Raw genomic sequence first — 24,042 nt, forward strand, 5'->3', positions numbered from 1 at the left:
TAAGGCATAATTTTTAAAGGATAAAATATGATTCTTATATAGATATGAAACTAACACATGTTTAAGATTTTTTAATTTGCTATTAATGAGAGAATCTATTATATGTGACAACTAGTTCAAAGGAGAAACCCAAAAAGAAGCATATTTATAGATCACAAATTCTGAATGGATTTGTAAATGGATACACAATTGGCTTTTCCAGAGGTGGGGTGGGGGAGGATAGTCAATGAACCTCATCCAGACAGAAATTATTTGCATGTGAATAGACAAGCCTCATTTGCATTTCCTTCACTTGTCTATAATTTACAGAGTTGCAAAATAGCTCCAAGGCAATGAAAGACACAGAGGCCCCCTAGAATCAGATTCAAAATCAAATAACCCCATAGAGTATGCTCTAAACAATGAAACACAATTTTTCTCTACATGATCATATAAACAAACTTTAAACTGAACATATCCTTCTTGTCTAAAATGAGAAGGTTGACTGCGGGAATTTTGTGCATATTGAAATATGAGTGTAAAGTCAGCAGTTTACCATGGAAAGTTTTAATTTATTTGACATTTGAACATTTTCAATCCATTAATAGGTATTAGTCAAGAAGAGTGGCCTTTGAGAAAGATTTGTATCAGGTCAGCTTGACTCTATGTTTCATGACTTGTGTTGTAAGTGACTTCAACTTTGAGGGTACATTTCTTCATATGCCATAATAATACTTCCCTTTAAGAGGTGTTGTGAGTTTACCTGTATGGTTTCAGGAATACATTTGTTATGTTGTGATGGACGGAAACCTGAGAAAGGGGGGAGGGGAAGGGGAAAGAAGAGGTAGCAAAAGAGTAGGAGAAAGAAATCACTGTGATTGAGGATGATGTTTTCAAGAAAAACAAACTAAAAAGGAAATTGGACTGTCTTAAAGAAATGGAGAAGAATAAAGGAAAAAACATAATTAAGGGTAAAAATATATGATGCAGATACTAAGTACTTCAAGAAGACCAACAACGAGGGAGTCTGAGGATTTCCTTTAGACTGTCAATCTGTTATGAATAAAGCCCGCCCCATGCAGACATGGGATTTAACATTTCCCTTCAGAATTAATTGATTTTAGTTGTGGGAGAGCACACAGCAAAGACAAATAGATGAACTGGGGAAGACCAATGACTGAAGGCAGCAGATTAAATACCTTATCAGAAAGTTCTTAGATAAAGGGTAAGGGATATGGAGGAGGATTTGAAAACACAGTTGTTATGGGACAAGGCTGAAAGAGATTGTGTCTGACGTGACTTTAGAGCCAAGTCCTGACTCAGAACTCCTGCCTCTTCCCCATACCCCATCTGTTCCACCTGGTCCTGAGCTATGAGTTGGAAGAAAAACCTAGCAACTTAGGTCTGACTGGCTAGGGGGTTGGAGACCTGTGAGTTAGCTGAAAATAGATTAATAGGAGAAAAGCCAAGGTTTATTTACAAATGCATGTGAGAGTATTCAGTAATGACTAACTCCCTGAATAGCCAGAAGTAAAGATCTATATATAAACTTAACAAAAAGAAAAGTAGAAGAGAGGTTTATGGCTTCAGTGGGAAAGTATGAAAGGTTCTATTTGGTTTTTTGATACTGATAAGTAGTTGAATTTACACTTCCTGGTCCCAAGGGTCAATCTTCTAAACAGAAAACTTCCTCAGAGAGGGATCAATGGCAGCTATATTTTTGAGAGGCTCTGCTCAAGATTAAGTAATGATTCTTTTTGGCTGCTGATTGTTGAAACACTTTCAGTTTAAAGTAATTTTCATACCACTCTTGTGGGCTGTTAATCCCTTCATTTCCCCCATTTAAGACTTCCCAAAAAGTTTTACAAAGAAGGGTCCGGGTTGATTTTTGTGAAGATTCAGTTCAGAAGTAGGACACCTGCAAAGGGAAATAAGAAGATAAATTAGAACAAAGGTGAGTAAGCAGAAAAGACCAGAGCTATGCATTATCCCATATTCTGTTGAATCAGTCTTCAAGTCCTGTGAGTAGAGGGTGTTTATTGGATGGTAAGAGTAATGAGGAATTTAATGAGGGACATTTTGATGGAAAAAGAAAGAAAAAGAAAGAATAGTCAGAGCAGACTACAAATCCAGTTTTGGGATCCAGAATTCAGCTTAGTCAAAATGATTAAATTTTAAAGGTTGGATTCAAGGTGTTTTTAGATTATTGGAGTGAAGATGGCAGTGGTTTGCAGTTTACAGGATTTCCTGGTTTGCAGTTTGAGTGTATTTGGTAATGAGATAGGCATCAATGTTACAATCATGGTTATTTCTCAGGGAATAGAAGATACAGATGTTCTGGAGAACTTCTTGAGAGGCCAGAACATGGTGGTGATGAGTCCTTTGTAGTGTATCAACTCATCCAGTTTCAGCTCACAGGTCTTCAGGAAAACGGTGGCTGCATTATAGAGTGTCAGTAAGGATCTGGGCAGTCAAGTTTAATCTTTTTTTGCTATTGTTAAAGATCTGATGAGAGTTCACTTTTAAAATAATGAAATTTGACAATGAAATTAGGTAGCTTTTGTAATGTACAATATTTTATATAATCACTGCAATTATGACTAATAACATTACTGTTGTCTCATATTAGACAAGCAAGTATCAAGACATATGGACATAGAGGACACTTACAAGTTTCTAGGAGTTTCATATAATTCCTGAAATATTTATATTAATAACATTTGTTCATATGAAATTTAGAGACAGATAATCATCTTTTACTTGACAATGATTTTCATGCAATTCAACATATCAAATAAGCTTAATTATTTTAACATTCTTATTTTACAAGGTGAAAAAACAAACCCTTGGCATTTTCCAGGGACCCTCTGGGAAATCTTAAAGTCAATTTATGATCAATATTTCCTTTTGAATTTGATGTTGGTCTAATGTTTGTTTTAATTGTTTTAATCCTACTAATCTGAAAGTTATACATTATGCTTCCTCCCCTAGGGATTACCTTTTAAATTTTACATAAATACTATAACTTGATTTTTTTCTAATATCTAGATTAAACTTGAGCAGAATCTACACGTTTATTTCCATCTGCTCTAATGACCTTGGCATTCAATGTTATTATTTCGTAGATATTTATTAGTCATTATTCATTGTTAAATCAATACCTATTCAAGCTTAACAAAATCAGACTATCATTCACTAGTGAGGAAAATCTCGAAGAAAAGGAAGGGGAGTCCTCACGTTTTATAGAGGCAGATGCACAAGGAAATCAGTCATGAGGAAGTATGGAGAAAAGTCTTACCTAGGAATAAGTGTAGGTAAGATGGTCCTTTGTGGTTAGCCATTTCTTGGAACAAAAATTTCTGGGTGAATTTTTTAACCATTGCTGTTGTTCAGGAATAGAGAGCTCAGGTGAAGCTCAGCATTGCCATATGTGACAAGTCTAAGATTAAATTCCTTAGTTTTGTTTTTTATTTTGCTTCTAACTTTGAAGATACTCTGTAGTGTCTTCTTGCAGTCAGTATTCCTTCTATTTCCTTATATGTAATCAAACCTCATTATGATATTTATAACTCAGTAACACAAAGACAACCCAATTCAAAATAGACAAAGGTTCTGAATAGAGGTTGCTCCAAAGAAGATATATAAATGGCCAATAAGCACATGAATAGGTGTTCAAAATGTTTAATTGTTGGGAAAATGCAAATCAAAACCACAGTGAGCTATCACTACACATTCAGTAGAATGACTATGATTTAAAAAAAAAAGTCAGATAATAACAAATATTGAAAAGAATGTAGTAAAATTTAATCCCTCATACACTACTGGTGGGAATGTAGAATAGTGTGGTTATTCTGTCAGTTATAAAGTCATACATCCATACTATGGAATATTATTCAGGCAGAAAAAAAAGGAATGTAGTACTGATATATGCTACAGTATGGATGAACATTATGCTAAGTACAAGGACCCAGTCAGAAAGGACAGAAATACTGTGTGATTATATTTATATAAAATCTCCAGTAAATCAATACCAACAGAAAGTAGATTGATGCTCATCTAGGGCTGAAGAGATTGGCATCAAATAGAGACTGACTGCTAGTAGGTTAAGGGTTATTTTTTAGGGTGATGAAATGTCTAAAATAGATGGTGGTAGTGGTTGCACAGCTCTGTGAATATATTAAAGAACAATGAAAAATATACTTTAAATTAATTGCATGGTATATAAGTTGTATCTCAATAAAGTAGTAATAAAAATTAAGTTCTATAAACGTAAAATTTATTATATAAAAAGGAAAATAAACCTTCATTATAGTATTTTTCCTTGGATTTTTAAAACATTTTAAAATTTTAAATTTTTGAATGTGTGTTTCTTAGGTCTTTTTTGTTCTTCAGCTCTGATAAATTATATTTGGTCTTTTGATTTTTAATATTGCATTTTATTCCATGCTATTTTTCTTTTATTCTGGAAATTGTGTTGTAGATTTTGAACCTTAAAGCTTATGTTCAATGTTCCTTAAAAGTTAGGTATCATTTCCGTGTTTTAATTCCTCTTACATAATAGAAAAATTCTTTGTTTAGATATTTCAATTTACTAATTTGCTATTCAGCTCTTTGTACTCCAATACTGAGGTTTTGGTTTTATCAATATATATAAATTCTAAGATGAAATTGTTTCCTTTTTCATACACATTTTTCTCTTTTCAGTTATACAGTATTCTTCACAATGATTTTTTTCTCTCCAGGAGTAAGTCTATTTTTGATGATACATGTTGAAAAATAAGACATAGTAGGTTTCACTGGGCCTTACCTGTCTTGTTTCTCACTGGCTCTAGCTCAGGTGCTTAGTATAGCTTCTTTCCTTCTTAGTCATCTGCCCCTGTGGGTTTCCTGAGCTGGTTTGCTTCTTAAATACAAAACCCTTGCTTTCATTTTGAAAGTAATCCTTATAGTCTTCGTTCTCCTAAAGTTTACTTTGTCACTTTTAAGTGGAGCACAGCTAGATATTTTTTTATATTTATCATTTCTATCATTTTTCTAATATTTATTGACGGTGAAACTATAACATATTCAAATCCTCATGCTAATAACTCAAATTAATAATGTTTTAGCTAATTTGAAGGAAAGAGTAAAGACAACAGAATTGACACCACTTTAAAAGAATAATAGAATATAAACCTAATGCATAATAAAAAAGAGATAGAAATTATAGCACTTTGATTTGAAAACCAGTTGTTCAGAAGCTCCTTGAGTACTAAAGAGAATCAGTTGGAGTTAAAGAAATTATTAAAACCTATGGATTTATTTTTAAATTAAAAAACAAATTTTACGAATAATGGTCTACATGTCAGAAGTTCTCGTATCTCATAATTTATAAGAGTAATGCAAGGAAAAGTGGAGATCCCATAATGGTTGGCTCAGTCTTTCATTAATATATGGTCTATTGAAGTTTACTTCCCACCAATTAAGTTAGAGTTTGGATTATATCATTTTTTGTCTTAGTTTTCAATATTTTTAGGATTGGTTATGGAAATCATTCAGACCAAACAACTTTTCACTGACTTTTTATAAAACATGTCACTAAACATAAAAATTTTATGATTATTTTAAACAAAGAGAAAATAAGTGATCTAAATTAGCTGAACTTTTCTGTGATTAAAAAAATGGAATTTAAAAGTATACCATCTATCACCTTACTTCAAGGCAAGCGTGACATGTTAACACTGAGAAAATCGCTGCTTTTGAAAAAAAGTCAGGATATGGAGAAATCTTTTAATTATAGAGGTTTAGAAATGTTTAAAAAAGATTTATTCATTTATTTTTAGAAAGAGAGAGAGATTGTGCACATGTACATGAGAAAGGCGAGGGGCAGAGGGAGAGAGAGAGAGGGGGGAAGCAGACTCCCTGATGAACAGGGAACATGACTCAGGGCTTGATCTTAGGACCCTGAGATCATGATCTGAGCCAAAACCAAAGGTTGGACCCTTAACAGACTGAGCCACCCAGGCGCCCCTTTAGAAATATTTCTATCATTATGTGATTTTGTTGCTATAAACAATGTGTTACACACACACATGCACACACAGACACACCAATATTTTATATTTCCAAAATGTCAAAATTTGGAAATGGAAACTTAACTTATTTAAAATTCTCCTAAATGAAGAGTTTCAGAAAATTTGAGCATATTTTTAAAACATATAAATATTTAACATTTTCCTATTAGTTTTCAAAAACAACTAAGTGACATCAGGTATTATAAAAATTCACAAGCTGAATGTCAAAAATAACTTTTGCATAATTGACAGAATTTAACCATGGGCATCATGATCTAGTAATCACAGTCAACAATGTAATCTATTCCTTTAGATCTTTCTGTACTCCGAGGTGTCTTTTTTCAGCTCTTAGGAAGCATCAGATGCTTGGGTGGCTCAGGTGGTTAAACATCTTCCTTAGGCTCAGGTCATGATCCCAGAGTCCTGGGATTGAGTCCCACATCGAGCTCCTTGCTAAGCAGGGAGTCTGCTTCTCCCTCTGCCTGCCACTCCCCCTTCTGTGCACTCTCTCTCTCTTCTTGACAAATAGATAAATAAAATCTTTTTTTTTTTAAAAATCATCAAATGGCAATCATCACATGGTAAGGGGCTACATGTTAAAATTTGCTACTTTTCAGAATCATGGTTGCCAGGGCCTGGGGGGAGGGGAGAAAAGGTAAAAACTTTCAGTTTTGCAGATGGAAAGAATGCGGGAGATGGATGGAGGCAATGGTTGCACAACAAAGTGAATGTATTAAATGCCACAACAACAGTTAAGATAGTAAATTTTGTTGTGTTTTTTACCACAATTTAGAAAAATGTTACCTGTAGGTAGTGGGATCAGGAGGAAATATTTTTGTTCTTTAGATTTTCTCTTTCCCAAGTTTTCTATAATGAATATATTAGTTTTTATGGTTAGAAAATAAAAATTAAAAAAAGAAAAGAAAAATTAAATAATTTTATTATTATAATTTGTAGTATGTAATTTTTAATGTATTCAGAAGGCATTTATTCAATAGGATGCAAGTGATTACTGTAATATCATCAAGAAGCAGGTTTTCCATGTAGGATTAGTCCCATAAACTTTGTAATGAATTGTTAGAGAAGGGATATGTCCGAGTCACCTGCTGGGTCACAGGTCCTGCTCACCTCTGGGGACAGAGTGGAAAGGCCAGGTGGAAAGATTAGCAGCCTGATGTGAAGACACTTTTTAGTAGATGGGAGTGGGGTGGGACAATTGCCAGGAGACTATGGCTGAGTTTGGGCACAAGAGAACAATAAGGAAGCACTCAACATGATTTTAACATGTGGAGAAAGATCTATGTTTCATTCCTTTTTTCTCCTATTGGATCTTTTCTCTAGATTGAACATTCTTATTTCCTTTGGGTTTTGTACATTGAGCATGTTTTACAGAATTTTACCCATCTTCACCATAATCCTCTGTATTTTATTTGCATCTTTTTTAAAGTGGTATCAAGAGAAAGTAAAAGTAGGTGTATTTTGCATATAGTCATTCTTCATTATTCAAAGATTCTGTATTTATGAATTCTCCTAGTAGCCAAAACTTATTTGTAATCCCCAAATCAATACTCATAGCACTTTCATGGTCATTTGTTGATGTGTGCAGAGTGGCAAACAATTTGAGTTACTCCTTATGTATGTTTCCACTTAAGGTAGAGAACAAGACAATGCTCTGCCTTCTTACTCCAGCTATAACAAATGTCCTTTTTAATGCCATGATTTTGTACTTTTTGTTGTCAATTTCTCTATTTAAAATGGCCCTTAAGCATGGCGCTGAAGTGCTGTCTAGTGTTCATAAGCACAGAAAGACTGTGATGCGACTTACGGAGAAAATGTGTATTTTAGAAAGCTTTGTTCAGGAATGAGAGGAATGGTGCTGTTGTCCATAAGTTCAATGTTAATGATTCAACAATATAAAAATTAAATAAGCTGTCTTTAAAGAAAACAAATACATAAAGCAAGGCTATATGTTTATTGATTGACAAAAATATTGGGACTAGAGTCTCACAAGAACCTAATTCTGTATTTCTCCTGAGAACAATGGTTTCAGTGTTCACTATTTCAGTGTTCATGGTGACTTCATAGAATTTAACTATTTTGAATAATAGGAACTGACTGTACATCTACTAGGTTTTTTTTTTAAGATTTTATTTATTTATTTAACAGAGAGAGAGAGAGAGAGGGAACACAGCAGAGGGAGTGGGAGAGGGAGAAGCAGACTCCCCACTGAGCAGGGAACCCGACATGGGGCTCGATCCCAGGACCCTGGGATCATGACCTGAGCCGAAGGCAGACGCTTAACTGACTGAGCCACCCAGGCACCCCTAGTCATGTTAGTTTTTGGCAGCTAAATCACATTATTGTTTTATCTTGAGCTTGCTATATACGAAAATCTCAAAGTGTTTTCACCAATGATATTCTCCTACCACTTGGATTTGGATTTACAAAGTTAGTTTTTGGTGCCTTAGTATATACAAAATATTGATTAAATGCTATCTTTTTGTCTACATCTCTAACTTTAAAATGTTTGTATTCTGATTTAGCTATACAACTTATTTATTATTTTATTTCCATAAATTTGAGGAATATATCTTCATATAGTTCACTCGTAGAAATATTGACTGGGATATGGCCAAGAATGGCACTTACGTTCCATTACTAGAAAGAAACCTCCCTCCTCATTGCTGTAGAACTACTGGTCAGTAAGTGTACTTTAACTGTGGGCCAATCCAATTGTTTTGGCATTCAGGTCCTCTATTCATATAGACCTGAGGTTTCTTCTTACTGCAGTAACAATTGAATAAATTCTCTTTCCTAGAGGGTGAGCATATATATCTCTCTCTATCATCTCTCTCTCTCTCTCTCTCTATCTATCATCATCTATCATCTATCATCTATCTATCATCTATTTATCATCTATCAATCAATCATCAATCTATCATCTATCTTTATATTTATAAACATTTTCCTGGGGGGAAAAAAGGATCCTTGCACTTAAAGGTTGATTCCACCATTGTGTTCCATAGGGTATTATTAGGTAGAGCTGTATAGTCTTTTTAAATTTCTTCTACATAGTCATCTTTGCTTTGAATTCAGTCTATATTTTTCTGCATGAGTTAAAAACAATAAAATACTGGTCATCTTTCTTTATTCTTTGACAGTGTCCTTTTCTTTTTAACTCTTTTGTATTGTGGCCTTAATATAGCTGTGACTATTTTGCTGTATAAAATATGATACGAATCAAACTAAATTTGGTTAAATATGAATGTCTGATACTTCAGTTAGTAAATAAAAAGTCATTAATTTCCTAACTAGTGAAGTAAAAATTGGAAATCTCCTTGGCTTTCATTTTTAATGCAGATAAAATTTTATAATCAAGAAAAAATTTTTGCAGATCAAGTTTGAGCATATTATGGCCATAATGAAAAGAAAAAATAAAGAAGGTAATACAGTCACCATAGCTAATAATTCATCAGGTATCTTACATTAAATAATGATCATTAATTAAAGTAAATAAGTTTTAATTTGAAATCTAGATAGAATTAACATAAATAAAACTTCCTTTCTGACACATATTGAAAAGATTCATGTCATGTTCTTAATTAAAACATTGATGTTTTATGTCTGTCAGCACACAAATGGATCTACTTAAAAACACTTCCACAACCAGGGTGCCTGGGTGGCTCAGTCGTTAAGCATCTGCCTTCGGCTCAGGTCATGATCCCAGGGTCCTGGGATAGAGCCCCACATCAGGCTCCCTGCTCAGTGGGAAGCCTGCTTCTCCCTTCCCCACTCCCCCTGCTTGTGTTCCTTCTCTCGCTGTGTCTCTCTCTGTCAAATAAAAAAAAAAAAAAAACACTTCCACAACCCAACTGCACACACACACAAACCTGTAGGCACCTAATAACTCAGTCCTACACTTGGATAAAACTTTCCACTGGGAGCATGTGTTCCACAATATTTTAATATTTGCTCACATATAATACTATTCAATATAAATTTACCCATCCAGGCAGATTCTAGAAATTTCCTAATTTTCTAGTTCTTGAGATCCCCCTTTCTGACATCACTTTACTAAGAATATTCTGATAACAGAATCATTCTGGTTATTACTGCAGATAGAATTAGAGTAGTGCAAGTGTGTGTGTGTGTGTGTGTGTGTGAGAGAGAGAGAGAGAGAGAGAGAATGAGAGAAAGTATTTGTTCTTCTTAAAACTGCATTGTGGTGAATACATGAATAAAGAGGAAAATAGCAGGACAAAGTTTCGTTACATATCTCATACTTCTACCTCAAGATCAATAATTTATTAAATTATTGCTTTGATATATGTGAATTATGTGAAAAAGTAAAAGAAATGAGAGAAATTTTCATCTCTTGTTTTTACTGTTCTGTCTCTCAGTATGAAAGGACAAGAGAAATAAGACCTGTTCTAAAAAATGCCTTAAACTAGAGGCTTGATTAAAAGAATAAATTAAAATCTTTCAGCTAACCTAGAGATAAATCTTTTCTCTACAGTTTGTGAGATTAATTCTGGCCTAGAATTGAACTTTTTTTGCTAATCACCAGAATGTGTCCCCAAATCTAAAGCACTGTGACTGAGAGCAAACGAGGGACTCAATATTGTGATTTCCTTGAAACTGAGTATCCATTTACAGAAAAATAATGTGGAAAAAAATCTATACTCTTCGCTGAGCTAATCGTCAGTTCCAATAGAATATTGACTTTTTCTTAATTGAGAAATAAACTCACTTTTATATATTTGAAAACACAGCTCTTCGTATTAGTTATCTTCCAAATATAACTGAGCTAAGTTGTATATAACTTAAGTTCTATTTGCAAAAAACAAATTATAGAAGCAGAATATTGGCATATAATAGGACAATAGTACTGCAACATTTTAGAGAAAATAAACTACTAAGGAGGATTAATGATAAATGAAAATTATTTTCTCCCCTTTAAAAGGGCAAAGAGATGATTTCCCCTTCTCTTTATTAAAGTGGTAGAGAAACAGTGAATTGGAATCCTTACACTAACCTTTGGAATAGAGATATATCTCCAGAATTAAGCCTAATTTCCAGTTTTTATAATTTAGAGTATCTCTAAGGGCACAGGCCAAATAATGTCTACATAGGTAAAAAGTGCAATTCAGTAATTAGCCTAGGGTCTCTCAGGAGATGCACAAGAGACATACCGGAGGAGACAACCAAAGTCATTCTTTGTTCTGCTTTCCTGTATCAAACATGTGAGGTTTTGTCCCAAATTTGCACTTTCCTTCTACCTTACAGGCATGTAAATCTGCTCGTAATTACTCACTAATTAATTTTATTCTCTTATTCTCTCTTTCTTCTACATCTCTTTGTGTGATTCTTAAATTTGTATCCTCATCTTAGGAGTCAGCATAAAGTTGTGTGCCAAGAAATATTTCCAAAATGACATTTTCAGATCTACAGAACTTTAATCAACTCATAAAGTCTATTTAGATACAAATAAGGTCAGAAGCAGAAGCCTCAGGAAAGTGGGTTCGGTGCTTGAGAGTAAATAGCTATCACATGTTTGCTACTTAAATCATTAATTTTGATAGATTAAACTAAATTTGAGAAATTTGCTGTGTTGCTACAGGTGCTTTAATAATCAGGGACAGTGTAAAATCGGATTTGAAAGTGTTTCATCTTACAATCTGTTTCCTGTTAGAGAGATAAGACCACAAGCAGAATAAATAATGACTTTTCCTGCTTTGCAATGACAGATAGACTGGTGTGATTCCCAGTATCACAGCCCCTTTTCAAAAATATAAAGCAACCTCACTACATTCTTCACATCTACTGAATTCCCCCCCAAATTATGTTAGTCAATTGATCAATGCTTTTTGGAACTGAGGCTTGAACTAAAGCCAATTGTTCCATAAGAAACCTCTCTTGGCCACAGCATGCTATTCAACTGTGCTTTCTGTTGCTTTCAAAAAAGTTGAGTGAAATCAATAATTTGACCTTGTTTATCAACAGTGTCTAGGTCTGATTTAAAACTAGGTCTGATTTAAAACATCCATGACTGGATGTCCAGATAGATAAGTGGTGGGATAATGAGGGCATGCCAGAGCAGGCCTTTCCTGTTGCTTAAATAAGGTGAAGCACAGGACTCCTACTAGGCCAAGAGACCCCAATGACCCCTAGCCCGAGGGATGTGACAGCAATGAAGGCAGGCAATCTAGTCCTTACTATGTTATTCCAACTAGAAACAAATTTGAGCGTCTTATGCTGTGAATGATAGAGAGAATGGGCAAGACATTTGATGTAAGCAGAAACTAGTCAGTTTCTCATAAGTGAAGAAAATCTCCCTGCCCCCAAGTTAGGTTTATTGGGAAGAAAAATACTTTATTTTTTATTTTTATATTTTATTTATTTTTTTCCAAGTTTTTATTTAAATTCCAGCTAGTTAACATACAGTGCTATATTAGTTTCAGGTGTAGAAGTTAGTGATTCATCACTACAATATGCAGTGCTCATCACAAGTGCACTCCTTAACCCCCTCATCTGTTTAACTCATCCCCCCCACCTCCCCTCCAGTAACCATCAGTTTATTCTTTTTAGTTAATAGTCTGTTTTTAGTTTGCCTCTTTCCCCCCCACCTCTGCCCCATACTGCCTATGTTCATTTGTTTTGTTTTTTTAAATTCCACATATGAATGAAATCATATGCTATTTATCTTTCTCTGACTGTCTTATTTTGCTTAGCATAATACTTTCTTGTACCATCCATGTCATTGCAAATAGCAAGATTTCATTCTTTTTTATGGCTGAGTAATATCCCAGCATATATGTATTTATATACCACTGCTTTGTTCATTCGTCAGTTGATGGACACCTGGGCTGTTTCCATAATTTGGTTATTGTAGATAATGCTGCTATAAACATCAGTGTGCATGCTTAAAATCTAGTTTATCTGATATAAGTATTGCTACCCTGGCTTTCTTTTGACTTCCATTTGCATGATAAATGTTTCTTCATCCCCTCATTTTCAATCTGCAGGTATCTTTAGGTCTAAAAGTTACCTTGAAGGCAGCATATAGATGGGTCTTGTTTCTTTATCTATTCTGACACCCTATGTCTTTTGATTAGAATGTTTGGTCCATTTACATTGAGTAATTATTGATAGATAATATGTATTTAGTGCCATTTTTTAATTTCTTTTGTTGTTTCTGGAATTTTTCTCTGTTCCGTTCTAGTCTTTGTCACTTTTGGTCTTACTTTCCCACTCAAAGAGTCCCCTTTAATATTTCTTGGAGGGCTGGTTTAGTGGTCACGTACTCCTTGAGTTTTTGTTTGTCTGAAAAACTCTTTATCTCTCTGTCTAATCTGAATGACAGCCTTGCTGGATAGAGCATTCTTGGCTGCAGACTTTTCCTATTCAGCACTTTTAATATATCATGCCACTCTCTTCTGGCTTGCCAAGTTTCTGTTGAGAAATCTCCAGCTAGCCTAATGGGTCTTCCCTTGTAAGTTAGGGAATTCTTTTGTCTTGCTGCTTTTAGGAATTTTTGTTTATCACTGTATTCTGAAATTTTAATTACAATATGTCTTTGTGTTGGCCTGCTTTTGTTGATTTTGTTGGGAAGTCTCTGAGCCTCCTGGATTTGGATGTCTATTTCCTTTCTCAGATTAGGGACGTTTTCTGCTATTATTCCCTCAAATAAATTTTCTGCTCCCTTTCCCCTCTCTTCTTCTGGGACTCCTATAATATAAATGTTATTATGTTTGATGGAGTCACTGAGTTCTCTAAGTCTATTCTCATGATCCTTAATTCTTCTTTTTCTCTTTGTTCAAGTTCATTATTTTATCTTCTATATCACTTATTCATTCCTCTAATTCTTCCATCCTTGTAGTCATTGCATTCAGTCTGTTTTGAATCTCAGTTATTGTATTTTTCATTTCTGACTTGTTATTTTCTTACCTCTTTTATCTCTGTGATAAGGGTCTCCCTGAAGTCTTCCATTCTTTTCTCAAACCCAGTGAGTATCTTTGTGATTGTGCTTTAAATTCTCAATCAGGCATATTACATATATTTGTTTTGTTTAGTTCTCTGGTCATGACCTTATCTTGTTCTTTTTTTTTTTTTTTGGATTGAATTCCTCCATTTATGCATTTTGTCTAAGTCTTTGTCTTCTTCTCTGTGTTAGAAAAACCTCTTATGTTTCTTGTTCCTGAGAATAATGGCTTTATGAAGAAGAGATAATATTGTTTCCAGGACCTGGCATTTCAGGGAATATTTCTGCGGTATGCTGTGTGGACTCTGTTGCTGTGTTTTGGCTGCTTTATCCTTCAGATCAGTCATCTGTAGAGGCCCTCTTTGCCTGCAGTGGGCAGTGTTTGGACCTTGATCAGTTTCTGGTGAGTTTTATTTAGGTGTGCTCTGGTCTGTCTGTTAAAGGAGATCAGATGTTACTTCTACTAGAACTGAGGCCCTGCAGATTTCTGTTCAGGAAATGTGGTGCTTGCAGGGGTTTCTGCTGGTCTTCTGGGTAAGGGGCCTACTGCACTGGGACTTAGGCTTACTAGCCCAAGAAGGACAGTACCAGCAAAGTGCAGGAGGGTAGTACTTTGTGCAAACAGGTTAGGCAACCAGTGTTGGGGCTCATCTGCATTCCACAGGTGGCTCTATGTTTATGTTCATGGGTGGGGGAGGGAAGTGGCACCAGCCAGCTCCTTTGTCCCCAAAGAGACATCTCCATGCTTGTTGGTCTCAGGGAAGCACTCCCAGAAGAGTGAATAATCTCCTCCCTTGCATCCCAGGCATTTCTCAGATCACCATTTTCATGCTGTCCCTCTCCAGGTTCCTTGCCTACCTGGAGCAGCACAGTGCACTTTGGGCTCTATCCCAATCAAACCTGCTGACTTTTAAAACTCCAAACTTTAGGGACATGCTGTGGTGGGGACTGCACTGGTCTTCTGGGGGAGGGTTTAGCAGTGCTGGGATCCATACAGGTTTAACTGAGAAGGGCAATTTTGCCAGAGCATTAGGGTGTTGGACTTGGAGCAAACGGCCATTGTCAGGGTGAGCTGCCCTCAGCAGGTGTCTCTGTGTCAATGCTGAGGGGGGAGGGGAGGGAAATGGTGCCTCCTGGCTCTTTTGTCCCTTGAGAGGTGTCTTTATGAATGCCTCTCCAAGAAGAGTGAACATTCTCTCCCCATGTGACTTAGGGGTTCATGAAATCACACCATTTGCCCCCCGGTTACCTGTTTCTCTCCAGGATTAGGGCAGTGACCTCAGGGCTCTATGCCAGCCAAGTCACTGACCTTTAAAACTCCAGTCTTCGAGCCCCACTTGTTGCAAAAACTCATAAAAATTAGCCCCTCCCATTTTCCCAGCCAATGGCTTTGGGGGAATTGTTCTCCTTGTGTGTATATCTGTGCACTCTACTCTCTCTTGCCTTTCTCCTCGACCAGGGCTTTCTCCTCTCCATAGCACTTGTGATCTGTTTCTCCTCCAAACCATGTTCCACACTTCCTACCTTCTTCATTGTGGCCCTTTCTCTCCCTCTAGTTGTGCAGTTTGTTCTGTCAGCCCTCTGATAGATTTTATGGTATTCTGAATGATTTGATAGCTATTTAGTCATGTTTTTGGGATGAGACAAGTATAGGGTCCTTCTACTATCCCACCATCTTAACTCTCCCCTAGAAAAAACATTTTTTTTAAAAAAGCCCATAAACTATCCTGTTAGTAGCAAGATATTTTAGGTGAAAAATGAAAATAATAGTTTTTTTTTTTTTTAAGTAGGATCCATGCCCAGTGTGGAACCCAATGTGGGGCTTGAACTCACGTTGATGAGTTCAAGACTGAGCTGAGATCAAGAGTTGGACACTCAACTGACCAAGCCACCTAGGTGCCCCCAAAATGATAGGTTTTGATCCATATAAAAACTATCTAGATTCTATCAGCATTTGGGTCAGTCCCATCTAAACTTCCATACTCTTATGGTAGATAATAGTCTAAATTAGCCTTATTGCAAAGGACCAAAGGAAAAAGATAAGATAAAATAAAAAGTATAATAATGTGCAAAACATCCTTATTAATAATTCAGTTTAATAGAAAACTTACTTATCTTACCATAATTGCTATTGCTTACACTTATCAAATTGCTTTCTAAGTTCATAATAAAAATTACAAGACCATTAGCTAAAGATAATCTTTAAAAACAAATCATTCTTCCTCTGCTTGCTACCAGTATCCTCAGTGCCCCTCACTCACTGCAATCTTCTTGCATTTTTGCTTTGCAAACTTAGGTTAATTATGGACTCATCAGAGTTCACTGCATGAAGTGACACTCAATGCTAACACCTATCTGGTGGGGTTTCTGGGAAAATTAATTAGTGCTTGTGAAATGTTTTGAAGATTTAAAAGAGCATTAGACATAATGTACATCATTATCACTCCCCAAATGAACTAATTTGTGTATTGGGTAGTTATTGGATGGAGGTGCTATTGTCTAATAGCCATAAGCAGTTATAGATCACTTCTTTGAATCAAGGCTCACCCGTGAAGATTCAGCACTCACAGCTTTTATCCTCTCCAAAAAACAGTCATTCTGTAGCCACTAATGTATTACTTGAAAACATGTGCCAAAGTCCTGTTGGGTGCTACACTTTATGTTACACTTTGTGCTTCATGTGCTGGAGTCTGTGTGCTGAATTGCATGAAATCCAGGAGATAACACAACATCATATAAGGCAAAATGTTTAGAGGCCCTATCTTTAAGTAGTTTGCAATCTAGTATGAAAAATAAAGCATGTAATTATTTATAATGCAGCAATCACATTAGTAACCACTTAGATGTAATCTATTAAATGCTATTGGGACAGAAGGATTCAGGAGAAAGGGGAAGACCTGCAGTTGCTTTAATGGAGTGGGATGGAATTGTAGGGCGTTCAAAGGGGAATGAGGGAGAGAGAAGTGTGGAGAGAGAGTCAGAGGCCAATCCATGAACAGGTTCTGCTTGAAGGCAATGGAGAAGTACCAGATGAAGACGACCATGGGGGATGCATTGTGGGATTTGAATTTTAGAAAAATTTCTGTGGTGACAGAAGGGAGGGATGGGTAATTAGGCAGCAGGGTTTTTTTTTTTCTTTAAAAAGACAGTTATGTGTGTGTGTGTGTGTGTGTGTGTGTGTATATATATAATTTTTACTATCATAAAATTGAGTGCATAATCTTAATGTGCAATGTGTTGACTTTTTTTACATGTGACAGCAGTGTTTCCATCAACCAGACTGAGTGAAGAATGTCTCCAGGATTCAGAACTGTGAGTTCTGCCTTTTCAGTCAACACCTTTCCCCCTAAAAAAGAAAACTGCTTTTCTGACTTCTGTTCATTATACCTGATCTTGAATGTCATGTAAATGTAATGATAGAGGACACATGACTTTATGTCTGGCTTCTTTTGCTCCATATTATGTCTGGGAATTCAACTGTGTTGTTGCATGAGGCAGTATTTCACTATCCCTGATTCATTTTATTGTATATCATGGGTTTTAAATCCATTATTCTGTCTGATAGACATTTTGGTTATTTCCACTTGGGCCCTACTATTAGTAAAGCTGTGACAAACATTTTTGTACATATCTTTTGATAGACATATATGCTTATTTTTCTTGGGTTAGGGATAAAATTGCCAGATTATAAAATAGGCAATTGTTTAGCTTTAATAAACATAAAGAGTTGTCTAAAACGGTTCAATCACTTTATACACCACCAGCCATGAATGAAAACTCTGCATTCTTGTCAACACTTGCTATTGACAGTCTTGTGAATCCTAATTGGTGTGTAGTGATATCTTGTCTCTCATTAAAGTTTTTGTTTGCATTTCCCCAATGAGTTATTATGTTGAACACCTTTCCTTATGCTTATTGCCATTTGATATCACTTTTTATAAAATGCTTATTCAAACATTTCCCCAATAAAAATGTAAAATTAGGTTATTTGTTTTTTCTTATTGATTTGGAGATAAATAGACTGGACACAATTGCATGGGTAGATATTGCAAATATGTTCTCTCAGAATGAGGCTTAACTTTTTTTTACTCTTTTAATGTTATCTTTTTAGGAGCAGAATTTTCTATTTTTAATGGAATCCATTGTAATGAGTCTTTTTTTTGGTTTTAAGACCAGGAAAATCATAGTAATATTCTCTTATGTGTTCTTCTGGAAGCACTATAGTTTTATCTTTTATGTTTAAGTATTGTCCATATTGAATTGTCAATTAATTAGTTAATAATTGTGCATAGTGTGAAATATAAATTATGTTTTGTGTTCTTTCATATGGAAAACTTTCATAGGAAAGACCATCATTTTCCCTTTTGTGGGTATTAGACAGTGCAGGAAAGGTAATTATAGTCTGAACTAAGAAAGTGTTGTAAAAGTGGAAAGAACAGAACACATTTAATCAGCGAAGGAGAAACAATTTACTGCACTACATTAGTGATTCAGTGTCAGTTTTAAGGGAGAGGAATCAAAGATGACTCAGGAATTTGCTTTGGGCAGCAGTGTAAATAGTTGGGTTACCTACAAAGATGGAAAGTGCCAGAGGGCTGGGCTGGGCAGGGGAGGGTATGCAGAACAGAAAGGACATCATTTTTAGCAAATTAATTTGAAGCTGTGGATAAGAATGTATGTTTGGATGGCTGTCTGCCAGGCAAGTTTCACAGTGCAGATGAGAGTCACCCAAAATAGAAAATAAAGTCACAGAATTGGAAAGAGAATATTGTTCTAGGAAGAGATGGCTGTTTTACCCAATAAGTTTAGTGACAATTTAGGTATTCAAGAGCAGTACAGGAAGAACAGAATAAAATAATAGTAATTAGTAATAGTAAATAGAAAACTCTATGAGGTTATGCAGTACTGTACTCACAAAAATCCTACTTCGTATAAATTGCTTCTGAAAAAGAGACATTTAACAAGATTTAGATTTGGAAAAATGGGTAAAGTGTGGTAACACAGAAATGCACAAAAGCCCATTGTATGAATGGAAATGGTGACATAATACTGCAAAGTGGATCTCCTGTCCACAGAGGACAGCTCTCATGGCTTCTGTTAGGTTGTGGTGGGCCATCGAATGATCCTCAGCAAGTGCAGATTCTCAGGGTCTGCTCACCTTTTACATTCACATCTGCTTTGAGCAGGCGGCATTGTCCGCATTAGGAGGCCACTGGCTATGGAAGTGCTGTAGAAACACAGCACCGGGGCTCCAGAACTCACAGGAAGTCTCCTACCAGTGATGTGAAACAGCCCACAAAAGCCTGGAAAGTTGAATGTAGGGCATCTACAGTTCTAAGAAAATAATATAGGTTCAGGGACGGTGCTTTTTCATTTTCTCAAAAAGAAATTCAATCCCAGTTTTGCTATCCCAATAATTGATTTCTAATTAATTCTTGATGTTTTAAAATCTTTATACACGAATCCATTTACATAAAGTGTTATAATCAGAGCTAATTTACAAAAATAGAGTTTTACTCTATTTTTTCAATGAATAATTATATTAATGTGACACAAACATACAAATAAAAAGGCATTCCTAGTTATCTTTTTAATTATAGTATAATATTTTATCTGAAATTTAAACATTTAAGTTACTTCCATGTATTATGCTCACAGAAATATGTTTATATTTGTAGTTCCTTCTATTTTTATATATCAAATTTATATTCATAAAACAGAGAATAAATTCTTGGTGAAGAAAACAAACTCATACAGAAGGAGTGACAGTAGCCCAAGTATTGGCCTCTGAGTATACTTGCCAAGTACATGCTTTAAAATTTGTTTTTTCAATTTAAAAATCTTTTAATAATGTAAAGGAAAGCTGATTGAAATGCATCAAAACAATGGCTAATGCTGGTGACAGAGGGTGAATATTTGGCAGGAGCTCGGCTGGTCTGGTTAGTTAGCATAGCCAATTCAAGCTAGCTTGTTTGTGAGACAGCTTCTCCCCCTCTAACAGAAGGTGTGCCAATTAATTGAACACATGAGGGCCCTTGATCCAAGCCTAACATTTCTTTTAAACTGATATTTAAATTTATGAAAGGAAAGCTACGAACTACAATAAATACCTGCAAATATTTTCTCCTGTCAAAGTTAATAAACTTGTGGATAGTACAGGCATATTAAAAAATTCCTTGTTTGCAAACAGTTGGAAAAAGCTATAATGACCTGTTTTTTATTCATCTCAGTTGCTTTGGGGTGATTTTACAAAATATTCAATACTATTTTCTCCACAAAAAACAGATTTTCCTTTAAGTGGTATTTCCTACAGGTGAGCATAATTCACATATATTTACATGACATACATGAATCATAATTTAATTTTTAAATTTTTTATTAACAAAACATAACAAAACTTTACCATTTTTAAGTGTTCAGTTCCACGGCATTAAGTATATTCACACTGTTGTGTAACTATCACCACCATCCACCTGCAAAACTTTTTTTTATCTTTATACATTGAAGCTCTGTAACCATAAATACACTAACTACCCATTAGCCCTCAGTCTCTGGTAACCATCATTCTACTTTCTGTCTTTATAAATTTGACTACTGTAGATACTTCATATATGTGGTCATACATTTGTCTTTTTTGTGACTGCCTTGTTTTACTTAGCATAATGTCTTCAAGTTTCAGCTACATTACAGCATTTATCAGAATTTTGCTTTAGTTTTTAAAGGACATACATATATTATGAAAATAAGCATACCTAATCTATAATAAATGCAGGTTGTGGTATAACACTGTGAGGAAATGTAGAAATAATGAAATAAAAAATGAGTTTATACTTCCCAAAAATACCAAGGAAAGATTTTGAAATTCAGATTAACATCAAGAAGGTGAAAAAAATACAGGTTTTCTTGGAACTGGTGGGAATGTTAAAGGGAAAAGTAATTGAGGGAAGCCAAGGAAAGTGAACACGCTGGGAAATAGCACTGTGTTACTGTCAAGAATTAAACCACTTGCCTCTGGTGGCACCTCATTTAGCCCTCAGAATGACCTTGAAAGTTGTGTCTCTTCCATCCTGCCCATGGTAGCACCAAAGTTATTATTACTTAAGGTCACCCAGGGGTCAAGTCGAGAACCAAGAATCATTTGCAAATGGAGTGAATTTCTGACATATTTTTAAAAAAGAAAACAGGAGAAATATTTTCTAAAAGGAGAAGTGTAATTAGCAAAAAATGGTGAGTTTGATAATCATTTTCAACTAGAATTAAGAATACATTGCTTAGGGGCACCTGGGTGGCTCAGTCGTTAAGCGTCTGCCTTTGGCTCAGGTCATGGTCCCAGGCTCCTGGGATCAAGCCCCACATCGGGCTCCCTGCTCCGCGAGAAGCCTGCTTCTCCCTCTCTCACTCCCCCTGCTTGTGTTCCCTCTCTCGCTGTGTCTCTCTCCGTCAAATAAATAAACAAAATCTTAAAAAAAAAGAATACATTGTTTAAAATTAAGCACCTAAGAATGGAACTGTAATGACTAGGTCCTCACTTGGGTTTTAAGGATTTTTTGGCTCATGGAAAGAAGAAGCTTTTTTATGTTTTTAATAGTTCTCCAAGGATTCAATGAGTTATTTTGGACACAGTGTCTTCCACATTCCTGGAGATGTCTAACAATAGCAAAGAAAGAGGAATTGTCCTAAACATACTCCAGCATTGGATGGGTCCCAAGATGTGAGGCTCTTATGATGCTCTAGCCTAGTGATTCTCAAACCCGAGTATGTATCAGAATCACCTGCACATTTGGTCGTCCTGTGTCGACCTTTTTTTGATTAAGTAGGTCGATAGTGGAACGTGAAAATGTGCCTCGCCTGAGTCCTGGATGATGCTGATGTTCCTGGACAAGAGACAGACTTTGAGAAATTCTACTCTATCATGTAACACTCAGTTTGGCAGAGTTAATGATTTGAAACATGAACCTTGTCTTTAAAGAGTTAAAAGTACAAGCTAGCATATACTATTGAATGAAATAGCAATGACAACAGTGAAAAAACTTTAGTGATAGTGGTTCTGCAGTGTACATTGTTTTATTTTTACTGATTTTTACTGCATACATGGAGTCTAGACAAGACTTTGGAATTTTTGCATTGTTACTGGCAGAATATTCTTAAAAAGCTTTCATATATTACTGAATTTAATAAATAGGCAATGACTGTATCTGACAGTAAGAAACTTGGAAAACAGCTTTTAGTAATTAAGCCTTACTCTCAATTATAGGTTTTGAAATCTTGTTATTTAGACTGGCAATCTCATTGGCAATGGCTCAAACACCTCAACTCTGGGTATGCTGGTGACAGAGGCAGACTGGTGACAGTTTTCAATATTTTGGCCCTTATATATTGTGAACAAACCTGCAGGATCAAATTATCTTAAAAGTTACTAAGCCAGTGGTATTTCCAAAGGTCAACCTGTCTCTCGAAATCCCCTTTTAGATAATAATAAATGTTGTGTTATGGTTACAGTTCAATTTCATCAGCCATCAGCAGAAGAATATCATCTAGATGTGAAGGGACTGCATGCCCAGGGGTGGTAAGAATCTTGGGTTACTGAAATAGTAGTGATCATAGATTCAATATTAAGTTTGCACCATACCTAAGATAAAAATGAAATTCTTTATGGTTGTTTTGTTCTTATCAGGTCACACAAAGCTTATCCTTAAAATATTCAGAAGCACAATATTTACTGAATAACATTTTATTTCATCCAACTCCCCATGTGGTCATGGTAGCAGGGCAAGCCCATGCCAGTGAAGAGAAACCAAGAGGCATTTTTGAGGTTATGAATATTGATGATGTTTGACATCTTGCGGAGAGGGAAGAGATGCATGGATGAATTCTTCTCTTTCCTGATCTTATCACTACAGGGATAGGCTCATCCAAAACTCAGTTAAGTCCAGCAAATACTATTCTGATAAGACTTGAATTTCCTAGAGAATTGTTTAGAGATTTACTCCTTTTAATAAAAGAAAACCCAGCAATGTCTTTGATTTTCTTTTTGATTATTCTGTGGAAAAACTGAACATACATCTTATTTATGAAATACATGATATATTGGTGAAAATATATCATAAGCTATCCTTAGTCACCTGGGTCAAAAACTACCTCCAATTCTTGCCTAATGGAACATAAGATTCTCCAGAAAGGATTTGTATCTTTTATTTATTGGGCCCCCTCCTTAAGGCCTAGGATAACACTATGCAATAAATAGGTACTCACTAAAAACTTGTTGGATTGAGTTATTAAGTGATTAATTATACCTTGTAAACCTTTAGTGATAAAAATATGGAGTTATTAAAATAATTAAATTAATTTATATTTCTAAACATTATAATATTTAAAAAAGTAAATTATAAGAACCATGGGTTTATCAGCCCAGAAATACAATTTCTGATATGGTAAACATTTCAAGTATATGTGGAGTTATCTTTGCTTTGATCTGTGTAATTGAGTTTTAGGTAACATTTAAAAATAGTGCGAGTCCAACCTGAAAATGTCAAGTTTTCTTTTTAAGTATTGTACTACCAAGTTTCCTAATTTGGAGCACATCAGGATTAATTTACACATTAATAAAACATATAAATTACTCCATTGTCTGACAAACTGTCAAAGCCACCAGGAGGCAAATACATTGTATGTGATAAGTTGAATGATGAAGTTGGGAACATGTTACTTAAGTGGAAATGTGCCTTTTAAAACTCAATGTCATTTTTTAAAGATTGGATTTTATCATTGTTATACAATTGTAAAAGTGAGAAGTCATGTTCATTTCAATTGTTAATGCTATACATTCTTAAATGTTGACTGGGGAGTCAGTTTCAAATCAGGGACAGGAATTTTCCTGAGAAAAGCCTAATGGTAGTTTAATATTTTCCTCCTAACTTGTAGAAGTTTGCATAGTTTCATAACTTCTGTAATAATAACTTTAATATAAGTACCATATAGCTTTGCATGTGTGTGTGTGTGTGTGTGTGTGTGTGTGTATGCGTGTACACG

The sequence above is a fragment of the Eumetopias jubatus genome, unplaced genomic scaffold (genome assembly GCF_037043125.1).
Source record: "Eumetopias jubatus isolate StellerSeaLion01/CBP00866 unplaced genomic scaffold, mEumJub1_p1.0 scaffold_4, whole genome shotgun sequence".
In the NCBI taxonomy this organism is placed as follows: Eukaryota; Metazoa; Chordata; class Mammalia; order Carnivora; family Otariidae; genus Eumetopias; species Eumetopias jubatus.